The sequence below is a fragment of the Hemitrygon akajei genome, chromosome 19 (genome assembly GCF_048418815.1).
Source record: "Hemitrygon akajei chromosome 19, sHemAka1.3, whole genome shotgun sequence".
Taxonomy (NCBI): Eukaryota; Metazoa; Chordata; class Chondrichthyes; order Myliobatiformes; family Dasyatidae; genus Hemitrygon; species Hemitrygon akajei.
In genome coordinates this window covers 69,423,936-69,450,111 of record NC_133142.1, presented here as the reverse complement: position 1 = coordinate 69,450,111, position 26,176 = coordinate 69,423,936, and the positions used below count along the sequence as shown (strand labels likewise).

At 42.6% G+C, this 26,176-nt stretch overlaps 1 protein-coding gene across 2 annotated transcripts in view; it reads left to right on the top strand.

Moving 5' to 3' along the window:
- LOC140742037 (NUAK family SNF1-like kinase 1) overlaps positions 1–26,176 on the top strand; it is an 80,826-nt gene that overhangs the window by 12,761 nt on the left and 41,889 nt on the right. Inside the window, exon 2 of one of the 2 annotated variants that reach the window (XM_073072746.1) lies at positions 490–577. The exons of the other annotated variant lie outside the window; for it this stretch is intronic. The gene's annotated coding sequence lies outside the window, so the exon portion shown is untranslated. The remainder of the gene's footprint in view (positions 1–489; positions 578–26,176) is intronic. 2 annotated transcript variants of the gene reach the window in all.

Below are 26,176 nucleotides of genomic sequence, written 5' to 3'. Positions count from 1 at the left end.
CTGTCCCATTGATGCACCATCAATAACTCTTGGAGACGTGAGGCGAGATATCGATTTTTATTGGCTGGAAGAAAGAACAAGCAGCAAGTGACCACCACACTACATCCTGGAGACTGAGGCCGGGGCTGTGTCTCTGATCGCCTTTATACCGAGGTCTGTGGGAGGAGCCACAGGAGCAGTCAGCAGGAGCGTGTGTCCAGACAGGTATATGTAGTTCACCACACCCAGTGTAATGCAATTTTCAATGGTAATAATTACACTGGGTGCTCCTTCTCTCTCCTGTTTCCATTTTTCCTGTACAAGGTTAATTTACGCAGACTACATTCCTCTTATTCCCTCAAAGAATATTGATATGTTTTTGGAAACTCTATTCCAGTAAAATTTGCTATAAGGGGCTCGTAGATGGGTGCATTTCCAGATTTGTGTTAATGGTTCTGAACTGAAGCCAATGTCTGCAGAGTGATTATCTCCTGCACTTTCATACCACAGGACTTGATACTTCTTCTTGGCCTTGGTTCCTCCCTGTGCTCGTGGGTCATGGACTTTCTCACAGACCGACCACAGCAAGTCAGAGTTGGTAAGCACACCTCCACCACCCTCATCTTAAAAACAGGCACCCGGCAGGGCTGTGTGCTGAGACCTATGCTCTACACACTCTTCACACATGACTGCACCCCCATCTATACCTCCACTCCATAAGTAAATTTGCGGACGATACGACAGTGGTTGGCCTGATCTCGGACGAGGATGATACAGCCTACAGGCTCAAAGTGGATCAACTGATGGAGTGGTGTAACGACAACGACCTGGTCCTTAACACTTCTAAAACAAAAGAGGTGATCATTGACTTAAGGAGATCAAAGGACAGAGTACACACCCCCCTCCATATACATGGGGAGGTTGTGGAAAGTGTGGAAAACGTAAAGTTCCTTGGAGTTATGTTGTCAAAGCAGCTGACAAGGACCACCAACACCTCGCTGCTTGTAAAAAATAAATAAATAAATAAATAAATAAATAAATAATAGGCACACCAAAGACTTTTCTTCCTTAGAAAGCTGAAACAGGCCGAACTCCCACAAAAGCTGTTGCTTAACTTCTACAGAAGCACAATTGAAACCATCCTGACCAACAGCGACACAGTGTGGTATGCCAGCTGCACAGCCGCTGAGCGACAAGACCTGCATCACGTGGTGAAGGCGGCCCAGCGAATTGTCAGGATGGAGCTCCCAGGCCTGGACACCATCTATTCCAGCAGACTCAGGAGGAAACCAATCAGCATAACCAGAGACACCACACACCCGGCCACTCCCTGTCTGACCTGCTGCCATCCAGCAAAAGGTTCAGGACACTAAAAGCCAGAACAAATAGACTGAGGAACAGCTTCTACCCCAGAGCTGTGGCCTCCATCACACCACTCCCACAGAACAATGATTGAAACTGTGAGCACACACAAGGACTCAAATACCTGCACTAATGGCACTTTGTGCATTACTGTGATATTCTGGTGCTGCTGTAACTTATTTTCTGCTACTTATCTATTTAATGCTGTTTTTCTATTACTGTCTTGTTTTTATCTACCGCTTTGTTTGATTGCCTGAGAGGAAGCCAAACAGAGTTTCATTGTACCTATGTATAATGACAATAAAGACCATTCTATTCCAAATGCTGAAGGAACTCAGCGGGTCAGGTAGTATCTATGGAGAGGAATAAACAGTCGATGTTTCGAGTCAATACCCTTCATTGGAACTGGAAAGGAAGGAGAACGAAGCCAGAGTAAGGAGTTGGGGGGAAAGGAAGGAGTACAAGAAAGTGAGAGGTGAAACCAAGTGAGTGGGTGAGGGAGGGGAGATGAAATAAGAAGCTGGAAAGTCATTGGTGGAAGAGGTAAAGGGCTGAAAAAGAACGAACGTGATAGGAGAGTGGACCATGGGCGAAAGGGAAGGAGGGCAGCATCAGTTTGAAATGATGAGCAGGTGAGAAAAGAATTGGTAAGAGGAGACACAGAATGGGGCATGGTGAAAGAACAAAGGAGAAGGGGGGAGAAATTACCGGAAGTTAGAGAAATCACTATCCATGCCATCAGGTTGGAGGCTACCCTTGGAATATGAGGTGTTGCTTCTCCATCATGAGAGTGGCCTCATTGTGACAGTAAAGGAAGGCATGGACTGACATGTAAATTCAGACACATGGTCCTTATCGTACGCATCGTCTTCCAGCTCTGCTCAACTCCCAGTCCTTGCATCCTACCTGTCTGGCTTTCGTCAATGCCATGCCGTTCCACAGAGCATCGATCCCTAAATGAGGGTGCCATGGTAGCAGAGTGATTGATGCAAGGCTGTTAAAGCTCAGAGTGTTGCTGTTCCTAATTTAATTCCAGCATTCTCTGGAAGAAAGTTTGTACTTTCTTGTATGCACGTGGGATTCCTCTCACAGTCCGAAGACATAGCAGGTAGTAGGTTAATTGGACATTGTAAATTATCCTGTGATTGAGCTGGGGTTAAATTGGTGTGTTGCTGGGTGGCACAGCTTGGTGGGCCAAAAGGGCCAGTTCCATTGTATCTCTAAATAAATGCTGTCATCTTCAGGGAAGCATTCAACATGGAAACAGGCCACTCAGTTCAACCTGTGCACACTGGCACATGGGCACCCTTCTGTGTTCATCCGATCACCTAGCTGTTGGGCCCTCTATGTTGAAAGATTGGAGCGACTGGGCTTGTATACACTGGAATTTAGAAGGATGAGAGGGGATCTGATTGAAACATATAAGATTATTAAGGGATTGGACACGCTGGAGGCAGGAAGCATGTTCCCGCTGATGGGTGAGTCCAGAACTAGAGGCCACAGTGTAAGAATAAGGGGTAGGCCATTTAGAACAGAGATGCGGAAAAACTTTTTCACCCAGAGAGTGGTGGATATGTGGAATGCTCTGCCCCAGAAGGCAGTGGAGGCCAAGTCTCTGGATGCATTCAAGAGAGAGTTAGATAGAGCTCTTATAGATAGCGGGGTCAAGGGATATGGGGATAGGGCAGGAACGGGGTACTGATTGTGTATGATCAGCCATGATCACAGTGAATGGCGGTGCTGGCTAGAAGGGCCGAATGGCCTACTCCTGCACCTACTCTCTATTGTCTATTGAAACTTACACAGACACGTTGTGAATGCTGCCACTGACCCAGCTTCAGCCACTCTCCAAGTCACAGAAACAAGCCCTTTGTCTCATCAGGTCTGTGCCGAACCAGTCTCTCTCCATACTCCTACCATCCAGGTGCCTATCCAAACTTCTCTTAACAATCAAAATTGAGCTTGCATGCACCACTTGTACTGGCAGCTCATTCCACACTCTCACGGCCCTCTGGGTGAAGAAGTTTCCCCTCATGTTCCCCTTAAACTTTTCAAATTTCACTCTTAACCCATGGCCTCTGGTTGGAGTCCCACCCAACCTCAGTGGAGAAAGCCTGCTTGCATTTATCCTATCTATAACCCTCATAATTTTCCATACCTCTATCAAATCTCTCAGTCTTCTACATTCCAAGGAACAAAGTCCTAGCCCATTCAATCTTATAACTCAGGACCCCCAGGCCTGGCATCATCCTTGCAATTTTTCTCTGTACTCTTTCAATCTTATTTACATCTTTCCAGTAGGTAGGTGACCAAAACTGCACACAGTACTCCAAATTAGGCCTCACCCATGTCTTGTACAATTTCAACACAACATCCCATCTCTTGTACTCAGTACTTTGATTTATGAAAGCCGAAGTGCCAAAAGATTTCTTTATGACCCTATCTAGCTGTGATGCCACTTTCAATGAATTATGGACCCGTATTTCCAGATCCCTTTGTCCTGCCGCACTCCTCAGTACCCTACTGTTCACTGTGTAAGACCTGTACTGGTTGGCCTCATGAAATGTAACACCTTGCACCTGTCTGCATTAAATTCTATCTGCCATTTTTCTTGCTGCCCCAGAAACCACTGCAAGCCATGTTAAAACATTAGAGAGTTTTTGACAAGAACAGATCATTCGGCCCAACAAAGCTTGCCAAACTCCTGTTCACATAGTGTGTTGAAATAACTGTCAAATTTAGATTTGGATGTCTCCAAGGTACTGTTCTCAACTACACAATGAGATAATTTGTTCCATTTGTTCACAACTCACTGTGTAAGTAAATTTTTCCTGATGTTAGTCTGAAATCTCCCTCTAACCAGTCTTCACCTATGGCCGTGCATCCTTGTTGATGGATTAATTTTGAAGTAGCAGCTGGCATCCAATTTACTTATACCTGTAATGATTTTGAACATGTTTATCAAGTCTCCTCTCATTCTGTGTCTACCTAGTCCAAAAAGATTTAATTATTTCAATCTTTCTTCATAGCTCACACCCTGCAGACCTGGAATGAGTCTAATTGTCTTTCTCTGAGCTCTCTCCAGTACCTTCACATCCCTCACACAACATGGAGACCAAAATTGTACAGAGTACTCAAGCTGTGGCCTCACAAGCGCATTGTACAGTCTAAGGAGAGCGTGTCTAGACTCAAACTCCACTAAGTGCATTATATAGCCCAAGGTTCTATTAGCCTTCCTAATGGCTTCTATGCATTGTCTAGATGTTGATGCTGATGAGTCTATGAGGACACCCAAATCCTTGTTATAACTCAAGACCCCCCATTGTATATTTATATCTAATATTTGTACTTCCTATATGTAGTATTTTACATTTACTTACATTAAATTTCATCTGCCATTTATCTGCCCACATCTGGATTTAATTTAGATCTAATTGTATTGATTCTGCTGCCTGAATGTAATCAGCCTACCCCATTAATTTTGTGTCATCAGCAAACTTTACTACTTTGTTATGTGCTTATCTACATCATCAATGTAAATTAGAAACAGCAGCAGCCCCAAAACGGATCCCTGCAAAACCCTAGTTCTAACAACTACTAAGTGTGAAAGTAATCCTCTCACCATAACTTGTTGTCTGTTTTTGAGCCAATTCTGCATCCATTCACATACGTTATCCTGAATCCCTACCTCCTGTAATTTGATTATTAACCTCATGGGGTACCTTGTCAAAAACCTTCTGAAAGACGAAGTAAATGATATCAACCGCTCTATTGTTATCATAAATTTTAGTTACCTCTTCATAGAACTCCAGCATATTGGTAAACCATGGTTTCCCCTTTCTGAACTCATGCTGGCTTTCTGCTAACATGCCTGTTCTTATCAGTTGCTTTTCCCTCTCATTCTTAATTCCGGTTTCCATTATCTTACCTATGATACTGGTCTGTAGTTACCAGGGTCAGTCCGGTTGTACCGGGACAATGTTAGCTCATTTCCAGTCCTTGGAGTTTTCACCAGTCTTCACTGACTTCTGAAAAATACATGTTAAGGGTTTGTGTATATAATCACTGACCTCTTTAACGACCCTTGGATATATGTTGTCTGGCCTAGAGATTTCTTAGCTTTTAGCCTTTTTAGATGAGGCAGGACATCACTTTCTAAGATATCCAAATCACTTAAAACAACCTTATTTTCCTCTACATTTACTGTCAAATTGCTAACATCTTTGCAGGTGAATACTTTAGCAAAATGTGAGTTAAGAATATCTGCTATGTCCTTCTCTGCATAATTTATCATCCCAATGTTAGTCCCAATACACTTAACTTCCTCCTTGACTTTTCTTTTACTACTAAAGCATATATGTCAAACTCAAGGCCCGTGGGCCAAATCTGGCCTGCGGTGGAATTATCTTTGGCCCGTGAGATAATATCTAATTACTATTAAAGCTGGCCCAGTAATCGAAGCGCCTATGGCGTATGATATGGCTAATGCTGAGTTTATTCAGGTACCAGGTTTTCAGGGTTTTTAGTGTTTATTCGGCAGTCTTCTTCATAAGAAACGGAATTTGTAAAGTGAAACACTTTGTAGTTATAGCAGAGACTGAGACACATGAGAGCAGGCTGAAAAAACGGAGGCAATGAAAGCTGCATTTGCACGCGTCCGACTGATCCGGCCCGCATGAAGCTGCATTTTGCTCAATCCGGCCCGTGACCTAAAATGAGTTTGACACCCCTGTACTAACGTATTGAAAAAAATCTTTGAACAAGCTTTACTCACTGTCCACTACATTCCCAATCTTGATGCCATACCCAAATTTGCTGATCTAATTTACCACATTATCATCCAGATCATTGATATAGACAACAAACAACAAAGGACCAAGCACCCATCCCTGTGGCACACCACTAGTCACAGGCCTACAGTCAGAAAGGCAGCCATCTACTGCCACTCTCTGGCTTCTCCCACAAAGCCAATGTCTAATCCAATCTGCTCCCTCATCTTGAATGCCAGTGTTTGAACTCTCTTGACCAGCTCCCATGTAGGACCTTGTCAAATGCCTTACTGAAGTCTATGTAGACAACATCCACTGATTTGCCTTCATCAACTTTCATAGAAACATAGAAAACCTACAGCACAATACAGGCCCTTCAGCCCACAAAGTTGTGCTGAACATGTCCCTAGCTTAGAAATTACTAGGCTTACCTATAGCCCTTTATTTTTTCAAGCTTCTTGTACCTATCCAAAAGCCTCTTAAAAAACCCTATCATATCCGCCTCCACCACCATTGCTGGCAGCCCATTCCACACAGTCACAACTCTCTGAGTAAAAAACTTACCCCTGACATCTCCTCTGTACCTACTCCCCAGCACCTTAAGCCTGTGTCCTCTTGCGGCAACCATTTCAGCCCTGGGGAAAAAGCCTCTGACTATCCACACAATCAATGCCTCTCATCATCTTATACACCTCTATCAGGTCACCTCTCATCCTCTGTCACTCCAAGGAGAAAAGGCCAAGTTCACTCAACCTATTGTCATAAAGCATGCTCCCCAATCCAGACAACATCCTCGTAAATCTCCTCTGAGCCCTTTTTATGGCTTCCACATCCTTCCAGTACTGAGGCAACCAGAACTGAGCACAGTACTCCAAGTGGAGTCTGACCAAGGTCCTATATAGCTGTAACATTACCTCTCGGCTCCTAAATTCAATTTCTCAATTGATGAAGGCAAATACACTGTATGCTTTCTTAACAACAGGTACAACCTGCACAGCTGCTTTGAGTGTCCTATGGACTCAGACCCCAAGATCCCTCTGATCCTCCACACTGCCAAGAGTCTTACCATTAATACTATATTCTGCCATCATATTTGACCTACCAAAATGACCAACCTCACACTTATCTGGGTTGAACACCATCTGCCACTTCTCAGCCTAGTTTTGCATCCCATCAATGTCTCACTGTAACCTTTGACAGCCCTCCACACTATCCACAACACCTCCAACCTTTGTGTCATCAGCAAACTTACTAACCCATCCCTCCACTTCCTCATCCAGGTCATTTATAAAAATCACGAAGAGTAAAGGTCCCAGAACAGATCCCTGAGGCACTCCACTGGTGACCGACCTCCATGTAGAATATGATCCGTCTACAACCACTCTTTGCTGTCTGTGGGTAAGCCAGTTCTGGATCCACAAAGCAATATCCTCTTGGATCCCACACCTCCTTACTTTCTCAATGAGCCTTGCATGGTGTACCTTATTAAATGCCTTCCTGAAATCCATATACACTACACCTACTGCTCTTCCTTCATCATGTTTAGTCACATCCTCAAAAAATTCAATCAGGCTCGTAAGGCACGACCTGCCCTTGACAAAGCCATGCTCAGGATCTTCTCCATCAACTTACCAACCACTGAAGTAAGACTCACTATAATTTCCTGGGCTATCTCTACTCCCTTTCTTGAATAACAGAACAATATCTGCAACCCTCCAATCCTCCAGAACCTCTCCCATCCCCATTGATGAAACAAAGATCATTGCCAGAGGCTCAGCAATCTCCTCCCTCACTTCCCACAGTAGCCTGTGGTACATCACATCCAGTACCGGCGACTTATCCAACTTGATGCTTTCCAAAAGCTCCAGCACATCCTCTTTCTTAATATCTACATGCTCAAGCTTTTCAGTCTGCTGCAAGTCATCCCTACAATCACCAAGATCCTTTTCCATAGTGAATACTGAAGTAAAGTATTTATTAAGTACCTCTGCTGTTTCCTCTGGTTCCATACATACTTCCCCACTGTCACACTTGATAGGTCCTATTCTTTCACATCTTATCCTCTTGCTCTTCACATACTTGTAGAATACCTTGGGGTTTTCCTTAATCCTGTCCACCAAGGCCTTCGGATGGCCCCTTCTGGCTCTCCTAATTTCCTTCTTAAGCTCGTTCCTATTAGTAACTTCCTCTATAAGATTGGTTAAACATGACCTACCACGCACAAAGCTATACTGACAATCCTTAATCAGTCCATGTCTATTCAAATACTTGTATATCTGGTTCATCAGAATACCTTCCAATAACTTTCCCACTGATGTCAGGCTCACTGGCCTATAATTTCCTGGTTTATTTTTAGAGCTTTCTTAAACAACAGAACAACATTGGATATCCTCCAACTCTCCAGTACCTCACCTGTCGCTAAGGGTGATTTAAATATCTCTTCTACGGCTCTGGCAATTTCTGCAATTGTCTCCTACGGGTTCAGATTGAAAACCTTATATCCTGGGGATTTATCCACCCTAATTAGCAACATGACAGCCAACTCCTCTTCTGTAATCTGTGTAGGTTCCTTGAAGTTGATGCCACTTTGCCTCACTTCTATAGACTCTATATCTGTCTTCTGAATAAATACAGATGTAAAATCTTTTTAAGGTCTCTCCCATCTGTTTTGGCTCCACACCTAGATTACCATTCTGATCTTCCAGAGGACCAATTTTGTCTCTTGCAATCCTTTTGCTTTTAATGTATCTGTAGAATCCCTTGGGGTTCTCCTTCACCTTGTCTGCTAGGGAACCTCGTGCCTTCTTTTAGCCCTCCTGATTTCTTTTTTAAGTATTCTCTTGCATTTCTTATACTCCGGAAGCACCTCATTTGTTCCTACCTGCCTATATCTGCTATGCACCTCCTTTTATTTTTAATCGGGGCCTCAATATCTCTTGAAAACGAAAGCTCCCTACACCTGTTACCTATACTTTTTATTCTGATAAGCACATACAAGCTTTGTACTCTCAAAATTTTGCTTTTGAAGGCCTCCCATTTACCAAGTACACTTTTATCAGAAAACATCTTGTCCAAATCCACACTTGACAGATCCTTTCTGATACCATCAAAATTGTCCTTTCTCCAATTTGGAGTCTCAACCTCTGGACCAGACCTACCTTTTTGCAGATTTACTTTAAAGCTAATGGCTTTGTGATCTACACAGATTTCTGTCACCTCCTGCCTCATTCCCTCATAACAGATCAGGTGTTGCACACTTTCTCTCGTTGCAACTTCTACATACCAATTAAGGAAACTTTCCTGAACATATTTGACAGACTCTATCCCATCTAGTCCTTTTATAGTATGGGAGTCCCAGTCAATATGTGTAAAGTTAAAATCACCTACTATAACAACCTTATGTTTCTTGCAACATTCTGCGATCCCTCTGCAAATATGTTCCTTGAAATCCTTTGGACTGTTGGGTGGTCTGTAATATAGCTGCTCAATGTGGTCTTACCTTTCTTATTTCTCAGTTCCACTCCTAACACCTCACTAAACAAGTTCTCCACTCTATCCTGACTCTGCACTACAGTGATATTTTCTCTGACTAGTAATCCCACCTCTCCTCCTTTAATCCTTCCTGCTTTGTCGTATCTAACACAAAGGAACCCCAGAATATTAAGCTGCCAGTCTTGCCTGCCCCTGCTGCAACCAAGTCTCACTAATGGCTACGTAATTACAGGTGTTGACCTCTTCAGCAGTCTGCTTAAAGACAGTGGCTCTTGGAGTTGTTAGAGTCCTGGGAGAGTAAATTCAGACATGAAGCGTCCATTGTTTAGGTGATTCACCTCGCCCATCCCAATGACTGTCTCCACATTCTCTTACCTTCGTTCTTCCCAGACAACTGAAGTTTTAACATACCGTAGAACACTATAGCTCAATACAGACTCTTCAGTCCACTATGTTGTGCCGGCCTTTTAACATTCTCTAAAGATCAATCTAACCCTTCCCTCCCACATAGTCCGCCATTTTTCATTCATCCATGTACCTATCTAAGAGTTTCTTAAATGCCCCTAATGTATCTGCCTCTACCCCCACCCCTGACTGAATGTTCTATGTGCTGACCAATTTGTGTTTTTTAAAAAAAAAACACCTTTCTGAAATTCCCCCTATATTTTCCTGAAGTCACCTTAATATTATGCCCCCTTATATTAGCCATTTCTCTCCTGGGAAAGAGTCTCTGGCTGTCCGCTCAATCTATGCCTCTTATCATCTTATACACTTCTATCAAGTCACCCCTCATCCTCCTTTGCCCAAGCCCGTTCATCCTATCCTCAGAAGATAAGTTTTATGAGGACATCAAACTGCAAACCCAATCCAGAAGAAAGAATGGGTGAGAACACAGAGAAAACATAAAACTGAAGGAGGTGCAGACCGCACCAGCGGCCACTTCAAGAACTACTTGCTCTCCTCCACATTTGCCTCAATGTTTCCATCTTTATTGATGCTTTAATCGGTGAGAAATATAGTCTATTATGGCTCCTCATCTCGCCTCAGAGCTTCTCCTCCTGGTAGCTCGTGCTTGCATTTCTGTCTTGGAGTTTTCTCATGGACCTCTGAATGCTAGCTCACTCGATCGATCTACGGACTGTAAGTCACAGGCTCTAACAGTTTCAAAAACAAAACTAAGATAAGAATAGTAAGTAGAATATGTAGAAAAACTGAAATAATTGACTATCTGGAACATGTTCACCGAGGAATTGTTGCTCACTGGCACCATCTTGACTGGAACTACATCTTGCTCCTGTGACCGTGTGGCGAGTATTGGGAGAAAGTCAAAACCACGCCACATATTTTAACCATGAATATTTCAACTCTTCCCCAGTCTAGTTTAACTTCGTTAAGGCTAATCTCCTATCTGGCCCCTCCATCCAATCAACATTTTATGTCTATTGTGAGAGAATTATTGTGTGCTAAACAGTAACAAACGTTCAGATAATTTTCAGGAATTTTGCAAAACATTTTGAAATTGCAAGACTGGATTATTTGCAGACAGCTCTCAATGGCCACTTTATACACGAGTGGAAGCCAGTGTGGTCTTCTGCCACTGTAGCCCATCCACTTCAAGGTTCAAAGTGATGCTCTTCCGCTCTCTAGTGTTTGAGTTACTTTGAATTAAAGAGATTCTTTGAGTTATCCCTTTTTTTCTCATCAGCTTGAACCAGTCTGGCCATTCTCTTCTGACCTCTTTCATTAATAATTTTTCTTTTCATTTCCAGCATTTTGTGTGTATCTCTCATAAACAAGGCATTTTTGCTCACTGGACATTTATTTTTTGTTTTTCACTCCATTCTCTATAAACAGAGATAGTTATATGTGAAAAATGTAGGAGATGAGCTGTTTCTAAGATACTGAAACCACCCTATCTGGCACCAACAATAATATCAAAGTCATAGATTACATTTCTTCTCCATTTTGAGGTTTGGTTTGAACAACTGAACCTCTTGACCGTGTCTGTATGCTTTTATGCATCGAGTTGTTCCCACATTATTGGCTGATGAAATATTTGCATTAATGAGCAGGTGTTCCTAATAAAGCTGCCACTGAGAGTATTTTTAAGTACTTTCTGTGTGACTGCGGTAAAGGCCCCCGAGAGCACATCTCTTAGTAGCATTGGAAGAGAAGAATTGTCAGGTTATCTAGTACCTCTAACTTGTTCCAGCATTCAGTAATATCCAGTACCTCAGTACTCCGAGTTGTTTGACACAAAATTCCCACTATTCCCCTGGTTTTCACAAACCTTTCAATCTCAGGTTTGAATATACAGTACTAGATGATTTCATATCCAGCACCTTTTGAGGCAGAGAATTTCAAAGACTAATAATTCTCTATGGAAAGAAACTGCTTCTCCTTTGAGTTCCAGAGGATTACCTCCCACTGTGCCCTCTAGTTCTAGACTGTACTAGTGAAAGAGCTCTTCAGACTCCGTCAGGATCCTTTATCTTGGTGTGGAACACCTCATGTCTCTGTCTCTCAGATTATTCACAACTAGAATTTATTGCCAGAAATATACCTTCAGCATTAGCTTCTGAATGTTGCACCTTTTACTTAATTTAAAAATATATATTTACCTAAAAGCTCTACGTAAGCTATGTGTGTGTTTAGTCTTGCATCTGATCCGTGTGTTGTTCTGTTTGATGATAATGACATTTATGGAGCATAAAGTATGTGGATTTTGTTTCTAGACTATCAATCCAGAGGACTGTATAAAAAATTCTAAGAACAAATTAAATGACCCCAAGGGAATGTGTGAATTTTAAGTAATTAAAGTGACCATGAAGCTGTCAGCTAATTATAAAAGTCACAACCTTTAATAACTTTTAAGGTAGGAAATCTACTTCCCTAGCTAGCCTCACCTAAGCATAACTCTAGTCTTGTGCATTCATACAAGAGTTCACAATTCATATCTGTGACATTTTATCCAAACTGGAAACAGAAGGATCTTAACTTTGAAGAGCAAAGAAAGAGAAGATACGAAAGAACCAAAGGGCAGCTGGTGACAAGGTGGAAGGCCAGAGATTACGTGGTTAAACGGTGCTGTCTATAGGGATGCCTTTTACATTCCGAAGAGGCATGGGTTAATTGGTCACACAAGTGTAATTGAGCAGCACAGGCTTGTTGGGCCAGAAGGGTCTGTTACCATAAGACATAGGGGCCGAATTAGTCCATTTGCCACTTTGAGTCTGCTCCACCATTTCATCATGGATGAGTCATTTTCTTTGGTGGCAAGGTGGAGATGTAAATGTAGCACCTGCTTAGCTCCCCAATCGGGATCACATGAAGTCAACTTTTGATGCCCTGACTAATCAAGAATCTATTAACCATCACCTTAAATATACTCAATCATCTAGCCTCCACAGCTGCCTGTAGCAATGAATTCCACAAATTCACCATCCTCTAGCTAGAAAAATTCTTCCGCATCTCTATTCTAAATGGATATCCCTCTCTGGTCTTTGACTCCCTCATTAACACTCTCTCCACCTTCTGCTCTCTCCAGGGCTTTTCATATGCAATATGTTTCAATGAGATTCCTACCCCTACTCCCTCCGTTCTTCTAAATCCCAGCGAGTACAGGCCCAGAACCGTCAAACGCTCCTCATACCTGGAACGCCAGTTCATTCTTGGAATCATTCTTGCAAACCCCCTCTGAATCCTCTCCAGTGTCAGCATGTCTTTTCTAAGATAAGGGTCCCAAAACTGCAGACAACACTCCATATGAGGCCTCTCCAGTGTCAGCATGTCCTTTCTAAGATAAGGGTCCCAAAACTGCAGACAACACTCCATATGAGGCCTCTCCAGTGTCAGCATGTCCTTTCTAAGATAAGGGTCCCAAAACTGCAGACAACACTCCATATGAGGCCTCGACAGTGCCTTATAAAGCCTCAGCATTACTTCTTGCTTTTATATTTGATGCACCATCAATAACTCTGAGACGTGGGTTAAGGTAGGCTTTTATTGGCTGGAAGAAAGCACAAGCAGCAAGTGACCACCACACAACATCCTGGAGACTGAGAAAGGGTCTGTGCCCACAGTCGCCTTTATACCGGGGTGTGTGGGAGGAGCCACAGGAGCAGTCAGCAGGGGTGGGGGGGGGGGGGGCCTGTCCAGACAGGTATATGTAGTTCACCACATTATTCTAGTCCCCTCATGATGAATGCTAACTCTACATTTGCCTTCCTCAGCACGGACTCAGCCTGCAAATTAACATTTAAGGAATTTGGGTTTTTGAATAGGATAGACTAAGTTTTGAATTTTTTCCCCATTTAAAAACATAATCTAAGCTTTTATTCTTTTCACCATACACTTCTCAACACTGTATTCACTCTGCCCAATCTCCTAATCTGTCTAAATCCTTCTGCAGTCTCATTGCTTCCTCAGTACAACCTACACCTCCACTAATCTTCGTAGCATCCATAAACCTGCCCTCAAAACCATCAATTCAGTCCTGCAAATCACAGATATGTATAGTAAAAAGAGGCAGTCCTAACACCGACCCCTGTGGAACACCACTAGACACTGGCAGCCAATCAGAAAAGGTTCCCTTTATTCTCACCCTTTGCCTCCTGCCAGTCAGCCTATCCTCTTTTTCACAATAGTATCTTTCTTGTAATAAGATGAGCTCTTATCTTATTAAGCAGCCTCATGTGTGGCAGCTCATCATAGGCCTTCTGAACTCATATAACAGCCATTGATTCTCCTTTGTCTATCCTGCCTGGTATCTCCTCAAAGAATTCCCTCAGATTTCTCAGGTAAGATTTCCTCTTAAGGAAACGATGCTGACTTTGACCTATCTTATTATGTGCCTCCTTTGAGACCTCATCCTTAACAATCAACTCAAACATCTTCGCAACCACTAAGGTCAAGCTAACTGGCTTATAATTTCCTTTGTTCTGTACCCCTCCCCCTCGAAGAGTGGAGTGACATTTGTAATTTTCCCATCCTCCGGAACTATGCCTGAATCTAGTAATTCTTGAATGATCATTATACATGCCTCCACAATCTCTTCAGCTACCTCTTTCAGAGCCCTGGGATGTAGGCCATCTGGTCCAGGTGATTTGTCTACCTTCGAACTTTTCAACATCCCGTCTCCCTAGCAACTACACTCACTTGTGCCCCTGACACTCTCGAACTTCTGGTACACTGCTAGTGTCTTCTAACATGTATGTATGTAAGACTGATGCAAAATACCTTGGTTTGATCATTTTGTGTGTGTTATTCAGTTTGTCTGCTATTTCCTTGTCCCCCATTACTATAATTTTCTTCATTTCAAACGTCATTTTCTAGAGGGCCAGTGTCTACTCTTGCCTCTCGTATAATCTTATCTATCCCATAAAATTTTGGCATCTTCTTTGATACTATTTGCTAGCTTACCTTCATATTTCATCTTCTTCCCTCCTGATGACTTTTTAGTTGCTTCTGTTAATTCTTAAAAGCTTCCCAATCTTCTGACTTCCCACTAATATTTTGCTCTATTATATGCCCTCTCTTTCATTATTATGTTGCTTTTGACTTCCCTTGTCAGCCACAGTTGCATCATTCAGTCTTTAGAATACATATTTTGCTTTAGGTTGTATCCATTCTACACCTTCAGAATACCTCCCAGAAACTCCAGTCATTGTGGTTCTGCTATCATCCCTTCTAGTGTCTCCTTCCAGTCAAGTTTTGCCAGCTCCTCCCTCATGCCTCTATAATTCCCTTTACTCCACTGAAAAACTGATATATCTGACTTTAGCTTCTCCCTTTCAAATTGCAAGATGAATTCTATCACATTATGATCACTGTCTCATTCACTTCAATCTCCCTAATCAAATCCAGTTCATTACACAACATGCAATCCAGAATAGCCCCTCCCCTAGTGGGCTCAACCACAAGCAGCTCTAAAAAGCCTTTTCAGGTGTTTTACAAATTTTCTCTTGGGCTCCAGCACCAACCTAATAGTCCCATATTGAAATCCCCATAACTATCGTGACATTGCCCTTATGACATGCCTGTTCTTTTTCCTGTTGTACTTCTTAGCTACTTTTCAGAGGAGTTATATAAACTCCCCTTGCAGTTCCTTAAATCTATCCATTAGAATTCTATATTTTCTATGCTATATTTCAAAATAAAATTAATAAAAAGGAGCTAAAGAAGGTCCGAAGGTGGTTTAAAGGGATGTATGAGTGGAGCCTGTGTCTGTTTGCCTTGCTATCACCCCATGGAGATCTTGGAGATGGATGGAAGTGGATCAGAGAATTAGAGTAACAGGTCACTGAAAACTTAGGTTCATACTTATGACTAAATAGATTTGTGCAAATCATACAATCTGCTTTTGATAGAGGGGACAGTATCACAAGCAGAGAACGTAGCATATTAACAGTTAATAGAGAAGGAAAAAAACTAGAAACCAAACCAGGCTAACAGCTTGCATTTATTTTACTTACAAGTAAGCAAGTTAATCATTTACCTCTCTTAATTTATGGTGTATTGTGGCAAAATGGTCCCAGTGTCTGCAAGTGTGGAGAATGAGTCACGTCAATAATGATCAGCTCTGTTGTACAACAGCTGTAAGCTGAGTTCCCAGAGGATATTGCTGGATTTCACAGAACATAGATTTATTTGGTGCCAGAATTTTAACATTTACACCGAGTCAGTATCTCATCCTAGTGGCCACAGGATGACCACAGGCAGTTCACTTCAGCTGCGTTTTATTATTGTGTTGATTGTAAGTACAAGTTTTTTTTCTAATACCGTTAGGTAAACCTTGTGATACAAGAGCAGAATTAGAATATTCAGACTGTTGAGTCCATTCCGCCATTCCATCATGGCAGATTTATTATCCCTCTCAATCCCATTCTCCTGCCTTCTCCCTGTAACCTTTCACACCCTGACTAATCAACAAATTAACAAGCTCCGCTTTAAATGTACCCAATGATTCGGCCTCCTTGGTTTTACTGGGAAGCAAATACTTATATGTCCAGCAGAAGTGACATTATCATTGAAAATGCTCATATATTTTAAGGACAACTAATATATAACTAAAGACATACTATTTTAATCATGAGTTAGTTATAAATAGTGAATCAAGGTGTTTACAGCCCAGTCAACACTTTGTGCTCGCCTCCTGTGAGATCACAGCCATTTTAAAGTGCCTCACCACTGGAAAGAGGGGTCACAAGTGCTGAGTAGCCTTCAGCCTGCACAACATGAAGCCATGTTCATGGGTCATCCTGGTTCGTGCTGTTGGCACATCTTTCCCAGTACCTTTACATGGAAAAGAGATAAAGGGAAACTTCAAAATAACTTTATTATCAAAGCATATATCTGTCAGCATATACTACCCTAGATTCATTTTCATAGTAAATAGAAAGAAACAACAGAATCAATGAAAAACCTTACGTGACAGAGATGGACAAACAGCTATTGTGCAAGAGACTGTGCAAGTACACAAATAAATGAAAATAATAATTAATAAATAAATAAGCAATAAGCATCAAGAATAGGAATTGGTAAAGTGAATCCATAGATTCAGAAACAGTAAAAGTACACCCATATAATTATAAATTCAAATTGCTGAAAACACTTAAAAATATCCTTTGAACCACATTCATCAGATATGAATTAATTGTAAAAAAATTCTGAATTTAAATACTGGATGTGGAAGCTTTAGAGAGGGTGCAGAGGAGATTTACTGGGATACTGCCTGGATTAGAGAGTAGTCTTATGAGGATATCTTATGTGAATAGGCTGAGTGAGTTGGAGCTTTTCTCTTTTGAAAGGAGGAGGATAAGAGATGACTTGCTAAAGGTGTACAAGATGATAAGAGGCAAAGATTGGGTGGACAGCCAGAGTCTATTAGAAACATAAAGAACCTACAGCAAAATACAAGACCTTTGGCCCACAAAGCTGTGCTGAACATCTCCTTACCTTAGAACTACCTAGGCTAAACCATAGCTTTCCATTTTTCTAAGCTCCATCCATCCAGGAGTCTCTTTTAAAAAAAACCTATCATTTCTGCCTCCACCACCGCCACCTGCAGCCCATTCCACACACTCACCACTCTGCATTTTTTTAACCCCTGACATCTCCTCTGTACCTACTTCCAAGCACCTTAAAACTGTGCTCTCTCGAGCTAGCCATTTCAGCCCTGCGAAAAAGCCTCTGACTATCCACAAGATCAATGCCTCTGATTATCTTATACAACTCTATCGGGTCACGTCTCATCCTCTGTTGCTCCAAGGAGAAAAGGCCGAGTTCACTCAACCTATTCTCATACAGCATGCTCCCCAATCCAGGAAACATCCTTGTAAATCTCCTCTGCACCCTTTCTATGGCTTCCACATCCTTCCTGTAGTGAGGCAACCAGAATTGAGCACAGTACGCCAAGTGGGGTCTGACCAGGGTTCTATATAGCTGCAACATTACCTCTTGGCTCTTAAACTCAATCCCACGATTGATGATGGCCAATGCACCATATGCCTTCTTAACCACAGTCAATCTGCGTAGCAGCTTTGAGTGTCCTATAGGCTTGGACCCCAAGATCCCTCTGATCCTCCACACTGCCAAGAGTCTTACCATTAATACTATATTCTGCTATCATATTTGACGTACCAAAATGAACCACTTCACACTTATCTGGATTGAACTCCATCTGCCACTTCTCGGCCCAGTTTTGCATCCTATCGATGTCCCGCTGTAACCTCTGACAGCCCTCCACACTAGCCACAACACCTCCAACCTTTGTGTCATCAGCCAACTTACTAACCCATCCCTCCCCTTCCTCATCCAGGTCATTTATAAAAATCACAAAGAGAAAGGGTCCCAGAACAAGATCCCTGAGGCACACCACTGGTGACTGATCTCCATGCAGAATATGACCCGTCTACAACCACTCTTTGCCTTCTGTGGGCAAGCCAGTTCAGGTTCCACAAAGCAATGTCCCTTGGATCCTAAGCTTCCTTACTTTCTCAATAAGCTTTGCATGGGGTACCTTACCAAATGCCTTGCTGAAATCTATATACACTACATCTATGGCTCTACCTTCATCAATGTGTTTAGTCACATCCTCAAAAAATTCAATCAGGCTTGTAAGGCACGACCTGCCCTTGACAAAGCCGTGCTGACTATTCCTAATCATATTATGCCTCTCGAAATGTTAAAAAATTCTGCCTCTCAGGATCTTTTCCATCTTCTCCATCTACTTGCCAACCAACTCACTGGTCTATAATTTCCTGGGTAACCCTATTCCCTTTCTTGAATAAGGGAACAACATCTGCAACCCTTCAATCCTCCCGTCCTCATTGATGATGCAAAGATCATCGCCAGAGGCTCAGCAATCTCCTCCCTCACTTCCCACAGTGGCCTGGAATACACCACGTCCAGTCCCGGCAACTTATCCAACTTGATGCTTTCCAAAAGCTCCAGCACATCCTCTTCCTTAATATCTACATGCTCAAGCTTTTCAGTCCGCTGCAAGTCATCTCTAAATTGCCAAGATCCTTTTCCATACTGAATACTGAAGCAAAGTATTCATTAAGTACCTCTGCCATCTCCTCTAGTTCCATACACATGTTTCCATTGTCATACTTGATTGGTCCTATTCTCTCACATCTTATCCTCTTGCTTTTCAAATACTTGTAGAATGCCTTGGGGTTTTCCTTAATCCTGTCCACCAAGGCCTTCTGATGGCCCCTTCTGGCTCTCCTAATTTCATTATTATGCTCCTTCCTACTAACCTCATAACTTCTAGATCTCGATCATAACTTCATTTTTTGAACCTTTCGTAAGCTCTACTTTTCTTCTTGACTAGATTTACAACAGCCTTTGTACACCATGGTTCCTGTACCCTACCATCCTTTCCCTGTCTCATTGGAACGTACCTACTTAGAACCCCACATAAATATCCCCTGAATATTTGCCACATTTCATCCGTACATTTCCCTGAGAACGTCTGTTTCCAATTTATGTTTCCAAATTCTTGCCTGATAGCTTCATACGTATTTCCCTTTACTCCAATTAAATGTTTCCCTAAATTGTCTGTTGTATCCCTCTCCATTGCTATGGTAAAGGAGATAGAATTGTGATCACTATCTCCAAAATGCTCTCCCGCTAAGAGACCTGACACCTGACCAGGTTCATTTCCCAATACCAGATACTTAAAATATTTAGATGTTTCAGAAAGGACAGGGAGGGAGGCAAAAGAGGTGGGATCAGAGATAGTGTCACGTCTGCAGAAAAGGAGGAAGTCTTGGAGGGGTTTTCTACTCAGTCTCTGTGGAAGTTAGGAATAGGACGGGGTCAATAACCCTATTGTGTGTTTTTTATAGACCTCTCAATAGAAACAGGGACATCAAGGACCAGATATGGAGACAGATTCTGGAAAGGAGTAATAAGAACAGGGTTGCTGTGGTGGGAGATTTTAATTTCCCAAAAATTGATTGGCATTTCCCTAGAATGAGGGATTTAGATGGGGCACGCCCTCCCTGCTGACTGCTCCTGTGGCTCCTCCCACAGACCCCTGTATAAAGGCGATTGGAGGCACTGCTCCTCCCTCAGTCTCCAGGATGTTGTGTGATGGTCTCTTGCTGCTGATAGTGCTCTCTTTCAGCCAATAAAAGCCTATCTCTCGCCTCACGTCTCCGAGAGTTATTGATGGTGCATCACACCCATAATTCTATCGTGATATTGTAAAGTGATATTCTAGAGATATCTAGTGATATTAATTTCTTTCATATCATTAGATAGAGTAGTGGTCGCCAACCCATTGATCGCTATTGACTGGTCGATCTTTGAGACTTTCCCAGTAGATCCTGAAAAAAAAAGAAAAATAAATACACAGATACTGTTGAGAGATTGTTTCTGGGTTGCGGGGTTTCAGTTCTGTTCTTTCTGCCCAGTGCGCATGTGTGTAGCTCCCCCGCCATGCGCTGGTTCCCAACCACCGCAAGGAAACAATATGAGTCAGCTGTCACGCTCACTGTTGAACTTGAACCCACGTGAGGTCATTACCCAAGCGTATCAGGGATCACTGGATGGCCTTGGGTAACCAGCCGCCTTGTGCGGACAGCAAGAAGTGCCGTTGTTACCGACTTGGAGCGCGTTCAGATGGGCACTGCCTCTAAACCTGTTTAGCACACCGGGGGAACCCAGTGCTAAAATATTCATAGACAACCTAATTCAGGCTCAGGGTTTTGTAAGTAGCAGAGCAGCTACTGTGCTGCGATCTACTGAAACAAACTTTTGTCGGCCGATAGATCCTACAAGAGGGGTGGACGCATCCTGTTGCACTCCTCGGTTGGTCGGTCGGTCTCTCCGGACTGCGACCGCCGCAGCCTCGGTACGGGAACAGATGCACCTGGCCAAGTGGCGGGCGGGCGGGAGGCTGGAGTTCGGGCCCGGAGGCTGTCTAATGAGGCAATGAAGCCCTCAAACCTGATTCGGTACCCTGAGTCTAAGCACCCTGCACTTAAAGACAAACCTGCTGAGTTTTTTTCCAGCGGAAAAAACGTGAGCAAGCGGGACAGCAGGTAAGTGCTGACAGTCATGTAAACTAAATTGTGGAATAGACTGGACATAAGGAACCTACTTCGAGTATCGCTGTACTCCCATCGTGTTTAACCCCTCCCCCACCGGCTGTTCTGCAAGAACATTGTCAATATTAAACCGGTCTGCGGTGCAGAAAAAGGGCGGGTACCCCTGGTGTTCATACATTATTTCTACTTCCGGGTTGCGGGGTTTTACTTCCGGTCTTTTCTGCCCCGGTGCACATGCGTGTAACTGATCGATTTGGAGTCGATCTTGCCTTTCACTAAGGCCAAGGTAGGGGATCTTGGGCTTCAAAAGGTTGGTGACCACTAAGATAGAGGAATTTTATCAAGTAAGGGTTTAATATCACTAAGGTTAATTTTTGAGTTTATGTACTTTGGTCACCCAAAGGTTGTGTCCAGGGAAAAGGAAAACGGGAAAAGAATCAGGGAAGGAACAGCAAGAGGGAATCACTGGGATAAAGGAAAGGAGAGCTGAGATAAGGGAGTACCTTGAAAGAGAAGAGACAAGATGGGGACAAGTAAGAGGAAGTGGAAAGGGACATTAGAAAGGTAGAAGAGAAGTAAACTACCGTAGATTCCGGATTTTAAGCCGCTACTTTTTTCCCACATTTTGAACAGCTTTGAACTTTGCGGCCAATAATCCGGAGCGGCTAATGCATTTTTTTTTTCATGCCGCCTCGTAAACATTTTGCCTCGTAACAGTAGACCAATAAAATTGATGAGTAGTTCACAGAGGTCCAATGAAATTGTACGATAAATCAAGCGCACTTTCACAATTAAATTATTGTAAATCAGTCATTTGTACTCACCCTCATCAACATGGAAAACACTCGAAGCATTGTGCTACCTACCCTCTTAGTTTAAACTATATTTGTTTTCTGTACTACATCGCGGGATGCTATGACGACACACCCGGTTTCGCGGCGTCTTGTGGGAAAATGCCGTTTGCGATGAAACGGAAAGGAGGGGGTCGAGCGGCGGAGCGGCTTTGGATCTGAGCGAAATCTGCTTTTAAATGCCGTTTGCGATGAAACGGAAAGGAGGGGGGGAGCGGCATTACGCGAGCGGCTTTGGATCCGAGCGAACTCTGCTTTTAAGTTAAAGGTATCAATAACTTTTCCTGGTAGGCTGCAGTATATATATTTTTTACCAGTCGTTAGGAGATATTGGAATGTTGTTCAGTAAAGAAGTATACGCAACGTATATTTAAAAGTAGCCGCGTACGGGCACGGTTCGAAAAAAAGCATTTGCAATATGTATTTGTTTTTGTTACCATATGGATTTAATTAAAAGTTAAAAAAATCCTCACGTGTAATATCTTTCTGTGTAAATATCTCATATTACAACGTGGGACACCTGCGGCCGAAAATCCGGTGCGGCCTAAAATCCGGTGCGGCCTTTACATTTAAAAAAATGATTTTATTTCTAAAATTAGTGCCAGCGGCTAAAAATCAGGTGCGCTCTGTAGTCCGGAATCTACGGTAAGTAAATAAGGGTAAAAAGAACAAGCAGAACCACTATTTAGTGTGATTAGATAAATCATTGCCAAGATTTATTTGCTCTTGATGGAGAAATCTTGTTTTGCAAGAAGAATCTAAGGTGGTCAGATGTTAAATTTTACAGAGGGAATCTGTGGTAGACAGAAAAACTGAAGTAAAATACAGTAGATTATGGTTCATTGGGACCAGTATATTTTGGCTCAATTAAGAAGGTGACTTAATTAGCTGAAGTTTCAAGGAAATAGTTAAAAGGTATTAATAATACAAGCTGAGATACAAGTTATGTAATTAAATGAAATACAGAACAAATTTGAACACTACCAGTAGTAGGACAGTACTATAAAGCTGTGTATTAGTTTCCAAAGGTTACCTACAGAGCAATTCATCCAGGGTACACAATCAACAAAACCAGTACAGAAAGCTGGTGCAGATAATGAACTACTTTCAACAATTGCACCCTTCACATCATCATTTGCATTGTAACATTCAGGATGATTGTTGATACCTTTAAATCCTTTGCACTTCCTAACTTGTTGAAATAGTGAAATTGTTTTATTTTCTCTCCTGGCTGATTGAGGCATCTCCAAGCCTGAATGCTTAAAACCGCAGTGAACAAAACAGTTCTGACTTGTCTTAGTGCTTATTTTGCTGAATATCAGTGACAAACATCACTGTCATTTGAACACAAACACCCGCAACTGATGCTGTTTATAAACTGTTCACTCTAAGAATGGTGTAGTATCTAACGGCCACACAATGTGTGCAACTGACACTAGCTAGAAACTGTTCGGCAACAGTCTCCTGCCTCATTTAAGTAGCGTAGTGTCCCAAATAAATGAAGGGAATCTTGGCAATTTTCTCAATCATATTTTGTGCTTCAGGAACTGTCTCAAGTAAGCACTGCCCTCATTAACCAATAGTACATTTAACTGGAATCTACTGTATTCCTAAAGACTAACTGAGGGGAACTCCAGTGATTGTAATTCTAGCAAAATTCATTAAGCGACTGCAAGCAGAGTAATTGTAAAAACCTTCATCAAGTCATCAGCTAGGTTAATATTTACTGATAGCTTTTACTGGTTTTCATCAGTTAAATTTTAATTTTCTTGGGTATTAATGTTGAACACATGTTGTTCATAAGCATCATGAGCCTCAAAATATCTGTTGAGATTTGGGAATGGAATTTGCAAACATTCCTAGACTGAGATACTCTTGAAATAATCTGTACACATTTCTGGAATGTTACAGCAACATGCTTTTCTGTGTAATGTTCTAACAGCAAAAACTCTGATAAAACTGTTATCAGAAAGTGTGTTCATTCCAACTGAAAGCAATGCATCACTTTAGGGCATGACGTGTGCCTGATGGCATTGACTGCCTAGCTCTCCCTCACTGATGGCTAATTGACCGAGAGCAATTCAGAATGATGGCACCAGATCTGAATTTGGCCTTCAGGTGGATAAGTAAGTGGTAACATTTCTAAATAAATAGCATCCTAAAACAGTGCAAATCCACAGAAAGCTGTGGATGGTGGTGAGCCCATGTGCAGAGTAAGGTCTAGCATTAACTCAAGCCAATGCAAGCAAAATCCAAATAAATAGAAATCCTACAATTAAGCACTGAGAGTTCAACACGAGTCTTATAAGTACAGATTTTCCATGAAGGAAAGTGGCAGGCAATAATTGACAATCTGAGTCTTAAAGGGAGAGTGGCAGCTAACCATACGCTGGAGAATTGGAGCGCTTAAATTTGAGTACTTGCCACTGTTCAGTTGGGACCATAACAGAAGCCTCCCTCTAACGTCGGCTCCTGATGGCCCAGGATGTTCAGGATGGTGCTGGTGAAAGGTAGTGTCCAGGATGTCCAGTGAAGCAATCCAGTTTTTTTCTTCTGGGCCATACCACTCCAAATCCCCGTCTTTTTACCCAAATAATGCAGGTGCCCAAAGGTCAACGGACTGTGTATGTGGGATTGTCCATCAACAATCTGGGAGGCAGAGGTGGTTTGTGAAACCAGAGCTAAGGGGCTGGCATTTGAGGGCTTGAGGTGGGATATGTGGAATGTGTGGTGAATCTGCATGGTTCTTGGGAGTTGGAGACATAGGTAACTGAGATGATGTGTTGCAGGATTCTGAATGGACTGATGTAATAAGGGGCCAATTTTCTGCATTCAAACTGGATGGGGAGATCTCTAGTTGAGAGCTAGACACACTGACTAGGAAGAAATCCTGGTTCCTGTCTTTTCCAGTGGTTGGCCTGGCCTTGATGTTGCCACAAATTGTCCAACAACATCTTTCACCTTAACTCATTTCTGGCGACGTATTTGGACCAGTCGGTCCTCTAATGGTACCCCCCCCCCCCCCGCTTCTTGTTTTGAAAACAGCAGAAGACTGTACCCAAAATGGCATTTGAAAGGCAACATCTCAATAGATAAATGTTGAAGTGTGTTGTGTGCAAGCTCTGCCCAAATCAGTTGTCACTCCAGGTGATAGGGTTCCCCGAGGCTAGACATCTGAGTGTTCTCTCTCGATCCTGGTGGACCTCCTCCATTTGCTTATTGGTCTGGATGACAGACTGGCAGAGGCCCCAATGAGCTTGCAAAAGGTCTTCTAAAACCTAGAGGCAAACTGGGGGCTGCAAGCTTGGTCTCTTAAGCCGATGGTAGGTTGCGAAAGGGTATAAAGAGACAGACCTTGGAGCATTAGTCTATAACCATAATGATTACTGTATTACCCTGAGAAGTACAGAGACACATGGGACCAAGGGGAGTAAAAATGCAAAGAGGCTGAAGTCCTGATGCTGTGCTCAGGGTTCTTTATTTGGTGTGTGGACATCTCATCTTAAGACATGTTCTTAGGTATCGTTAGTCATGCCTAGCCAGTTTTAACATCTCTTGACAAACTCTAGGGTGTGAGCCACCCCTGGATGCCCAGCCAGGTTCGATGCATGTCCCCAGTTGAGCATCTCCAAAAGAACAGGTTCGGAACAAAGATATATCTGGGAGGACCATTATCCTCCATGTTGCTCTTGGGCTCGGTGCACTGTAATTTATGTTTCAGTGATGGCCGCCACCACTCAAGCATTGGAATTAGCTTCCCCACTAGGTACTTTACACTGTTGAGAGAGGGCATCTGGTTATTGATGTCTTGATCTGGAGCAATAAGTAATAAGGAAGCTGAACCTATTAAAGAACAGGGACCAACATGCCTGCATGAAATTCAGCCTCTTCACTTCCATGATATAGGCTAGGTTTTTGTGGTTAGTCCATTCCACAAATGGATGTTTGGACCCCTCCAACCAGTGCCTCCATTCCTCCAGTGCCAGTTTAATGGCCAGCAATTGCAGTTGGATGTCACAGTTTGCCTCCATGGGTGGAAGACATCTGAGGTGGAAGGTGCAGGGATGTGGTTTGTGCTCCAAGGCAGCTCCTACTCCCATGTCCGACCTGTCAACCTTCATCATGAAAGGTCATTTTGGTCTGGTGGAACTAGGATAGGTGC